Source organism: Pteropus vampyrus, unplaced genomic scaffold, assembly GCF_000151845.1.
Source record: "Pteropus vampyrus isolate Shadow unplaced genomic scaffold, Pvam_2.0 Scaffold53, whole genome shotgun sequence".
Classification (NCBI taxonomy): Eukaryota; Metazoa; Chordata; class Mammalia; order Chiroptera; family Pteropodidae; genus Pteropus; species Pteropus vampyrus.
The window spans coordinates 4,723,625-4,728,699 of record NW_011888834.1 but is presented as its reverse complement, the minus strand read 5'-3'; the positions used below and the strand labels follow the sequence as shown (position 1 = coordinate 4,728,699).

Genomic DNA, 5,075 nt, shown 5'->3' with positions numbered 1-5,075 from the left:
ATATTCTTTTATTTCATAGTTGAGCACATAGTCAATCAGATTACAATGAATTAGCATCCAATCAAGGCTAAAATTTGCTGGTTTCTGTGTGCCCAATGACTGCCATCTTTTTCTCAGCTGACTTTATGAAATATGTACTCTCTCATTGTGTTAACATGCGTAGTCTACCTTTATCTTATCTTTTTTTAACAGTAAAATATTTAAGTGGTGACACCAAGATAACAACAATGGCACACTGCTCTGTTGGCTGGCAGATAGCATAACTTCATATTACATCAAAATGTTCATTCTTCAGCTTATAGAGGGAAATGTCAAGTGTGATTCCTCAGAAATCAAATTTATAAAAGGCAACCATATAGCTAAGGCAAATAGATACAACCAGAGATACTACAGATACTTAGATTCACAACACAGTTACATGCAGATAAAATAATTCTCTGTAAAAAAACTCTAATCAATAGTAGCATTGTCTCCAAGATATTTTAATGTCATGGAGTCTTTAAAAGAAATCACAGATATAATAAACAAGTTATATGAAAAGAAACTACACATAAATATAAACAAAAGTCAATGTTTTATTTTTGTAAAAAGAGTATCTGAGAGTAATTTGGCTATAATACCTGTCATCTTACCAAGTGCCTATAATAATAAAATTAATTAATTAATCTACTCAACCATCTTTTATTGGGTATTTACTATGACATTGGACACTATTCTAGACAATATACTCAAGGCCTCTATCATTAAGAAGCACACGCTCATCTGACAAAATTCTATATCCATTTCTAATAACAACTCTTGACAAAGTAGGTATAAAAGAAATATACCTCAACATAATAAAGGCCATATATGACCAACACACAGCTAACATTATACTCAATGGTGAAAAGATGAAAGCTTTTTCTGTAACATCAGAAACAAGACAAAGATGCCCACTATCACCACGCTTATTCAACACAATATGGGAAGATGAGACAAGGGAGCAACAACAACAAAAGAAAAAGTTTCCAAACTGGAAGAGAAGAAGTAAAATTGTTGCTATTTACAGATAACATGATACAATATAGAGAAAAACCTAAAGAATCCACCTCTCCCAAAAAACTATTATAATTAATAAATGAATTCAGTTAATTTACAGAATATAAAATTAACATTCAGGAACCTTTTGAACTTGAAGTTTCTATACACAACTAATGAATTATCAGAAAAAGAAATTTAAAAAATCCCCTTACAATTGCATCAAAAAGAATAAAATACCTAGGAATAAATTTAAAAAAGGAGGTAAAGGACCAGTACTCTGTAAACTCTAAGACATTGATAAAAGAAATTGAAGAAGATGCTAATGGAAGAATATATACCATGCTTATAGGTTGGAAGAATTAATAGTTAAAATGGCCATACTACCCAAAAACAATGTACAAATTCAATGCAATCCTTATCAAAATACCAATGACATTTTTTACAGAAATAGAACAAGTAATCTTAAAATGTGTATGAAACCACAAAGGACCCTGAATAGCCAAAGAAATCTTGAGAAAGAATAATAAAGTTGGAGGTATCATGCTCAATGATTTCAAACTATACTACAAAGTTATAGTAAGGAAAACAGTATGGTACTGGTGCGTGTGTGTACACACACACACACACACACACACACACACACACACACAGAAACATAAATCAAAGAGACAGAAGAGGAATCCCAGAAAAAAAACCCATCATATATGGTCAATTAATCTATGACAAAGGAGGGAAGAATATACAATGGACAAAAGAGTCTCTTCAATAAACAGTGTTAGAAAACTGGACAGATACATACAAAAAAAATGAAATTAGACCACTTTTTATACCATATTCAAAAATAAACTCAAAATGGAATAAAGACTTAAATGTAAGACCTGAAACCATAGAACTCTTAGAAAAAAACACAGGCAGTAAACTCTCTGACACTGGATATGGCTAGGAGAAGATATTTGCAAATGATACATCTGATGAGATCTTAGTATCAAAAATATATGAATAACTCATATAACTCAACATCAAAAAATAATAATAATCCAATTAAAAAGAGGCACAGGACTTGAACATACATTTCTCCAAAGAAAATGTACAGTTGGTGAACAGACACTTGAAAAGATATTCAACATCCATAGTCACCAGAGAAATGCAAATTAAAACTGCAATGACATATCACCTCATACCTGTCAAAATGGCTATTATAAAAAAGACAACAAATAACAAGTGCTGGTGAGGATGTGGAGAAAAGATAAATTTTGTACACTGTTGGTGTGATTATAAAATAGTGCAGCCCTATGGAAAATAGTATGGATATTCCTCAAAAAGTTAAAAATAGAACTACCATACGACCCAGCAATTCCATTTCTGGGTATTTATCTGAAGAAAATGAAAACGTAATTTGAAAAATATGCACTCTTATGTTTATGGCAGCCTTGTTTACAATAGCCAAGATTTGGAAGCAACCTAGGTGTCCATTTATAGACAAATAGATAAAGAAAATGTGGTACATATATACAATGGAATATTACTCAGCTATAAAAAAAAGAATAAAATCTTGCATTTCTAACAACATGGATAGACCTAGAAAGCATTATGTTAAGTAAAATAAGTCAGACAGAGAAAGACAAAGACTATGATTTCACTTATATGTGGAATCTAAAACAAACAAAATGAAACAGAAACAAACTCATAGATGCAGAGAACAAACTGATGGATATCAGAGGGGAGGGAGTAAAGGTTTGAGTGGAAAAAGGAAGGGGATTAAGAAATAAAATCTTTCAGTTATGATAAGTCATGGGGATGTAATGTACAGCATAGGGCACAGAGTCAATAATTTTATAATAATGATGTACAGTGACATGTGGTTACTAGACTTATTGTGGTGATCACTTTCTAAGCTATATAAATGTTAAGTCACTATGCTATACACCTGAATCTAATATTGGATGTCAACTATAATTAAAATTAAATTTTTAAAAATTATAAATAAATAAATAAGAAAGACACACACAATCTAGAGAAAGAGAAAGAAAAATTAGCAGATTAATTAAGAGGCAATATGATGAGGGTTGTATTATAGCTAGTAAATGCACTAGGTAGGATGGAAACACAACCTGGGGAGTGCTTGGGAGAACTGCACAAGGCTTCTCAGAGGATATGATATTTGAACTTGAACTTGAGGATTATTAGTTTTTCAGATAATGACAGGGTAAGAGCATTCTAGAAAAACAGCATGTTCAAAGGCCAGCAACAGATCTGAGAAAGCAGAGTTTGAATGGAGCACCTCACCAAACTTGCTCAGGGTATGCCGTTTAAAGATTATCATCAATATTTACCCTAGTCCTCAGATAGAATATGTATAAACTTTATTTGATTAATCCCACTGGTCAATTGTATCAAGAAAAAACTGGAAGCATATCCTAGGCACAAATAATTAGCACAAATACCATTTTTTTTCTCAAACGTTTCCCCAGAAATACCCCAACTACAAAAGATCTAGGGAATGATCTAACAGCAGCCTTGGTAAGCATATCATCTCATTGATATCTCATTCTTAACATGTTTTAGTAAAAATACATATAAATTTTGCATTCTACCACACAATGTATTGGTATTTTAAAAATAAAAAAGTATGTGGTTTTTTAAAACTATTTTCTACTCATCCTTATATAGCCCTCTGAATAATTTCATATTGTTGGAATTATTATCTCTAATATTACAGATGAGTAATCAGAAAATCAGAGATGTTTGAGAGCTTGCACAAGGTCATGCAACTAATAAATTGAAGAACTGAGTTTGTCTGATAATAAGGCCCTTGTCTTTCTCCATAGACAACAATACTACTGTGGTTATTAAAAGAGAAATGGCTGTTCCAGTGAGCCTCACAATAGATTTTAGAAATAAATACAGAGACAAGAACTAACTTTCCCTTTGATTTCCAATTTTATTGAAATATTGCAGAAAAATAGTCTTAATTGTTCAGAGAATCCCAATTAATTTGAATCATATATCTACACTTATCCTAAAGTGAAACACAATTCCCAATTATTAAACTTAGAAATACACACAAGATAAATATGCTAATAGTATTTTTAAACTTAAGTTTATAAACCACCATTTAAGGTAGATTTCTCACTTACTAAGGCCATTCATTGTTAATCAGTCCTCCAAGCTCATCACTGTCCCTTCCCGGACTTCCCAGAACAGTTAAAAATATTTACTTAAATTAATATATGGGTGTGTCCTTTGTATGTTTGTCTTGTCTATTACATTAAGTTATAAGCCTAATGCAAGTTGTGTATCACATTTATTTTTAACAATCAAGCTGTTACTGGGAAGTCTTAGCATGTTTTAAGATTGTAAATTCGATCTAAAGCAGCCATTCTGACATCAATCTCAAATAAATCTTGGAGTTAATTTATTTACAAATAAATTATTTTGTCTTGAGACTGAAACCACCACCACTACTCTGTCCTAAGTCTAACCTCCACGTTTAGCTTAGCTCTTAGCAGCCATTTCTTTCTTAAATGTTCCCTCGACATATGCACTGTATTTTTTCTCACCATTTCATCTATCCATAAGGCAGCAAACCCCCTTTTACCTGTGGTCTGTGTTGCTTTTTCACAGTTCAACAGCCACCAGCAGTCACAAGAGAGGGGAAGTTAGTCCTTAGAGGTGTCCTGAGAAGATAAAGAAACAACAGACAGAACCATACTATTCCTCTAACTGAACCACTGACAGCAACTTTTATGCATCAGCAGTCACCTTGCTTTAAGTTTCATTTCCTGGAGAGGCTAAGAGAAAATCTAAATACCTCAGGTAGGTACTCAGCATTATACCACTTCCTTAGGCCACACCCTATAGAAATATATGTATAGTATATATGAAACGAAAAGCAAAAGTCCAAAGAACACATACACCTGCCTCACTCTCTCACTGCAGTCTGGCACAAAAGCATGTGCTCACCTTGGTTAGATTTCTTACAGATTATATACCCCTGCAGTGTCCATGCAAGGGGCACGTGATTCCTTCGTCTGAGGGTCTACCTGATGGGAGGG

General features: G+C 32.8%; 1 protein-coding gene across 1 annotated transcript in view; it reads right to left on the bottom strand.

Moving 5' to 3' along the window:
- The window catches only part of LOC105292214 (probable ATP-dependent RNA helicase DDX60), a 78,902-nt gene extending 74,105 nt beyond the window's left edge, over positions 1-4,797 (bottom strand). Inside the window, exon 1 of the mRNA XM_023530767.1 lies at positions 4,619-4,797. The gene's annotated coding sequence lies outside the window, so the exon portion shown is untranslated. The remainder of the gene's footprint in view (positions 1-4,618) is intronic.
- Positions 4,798-5,075: the final 278 nt, after the last annotated feature.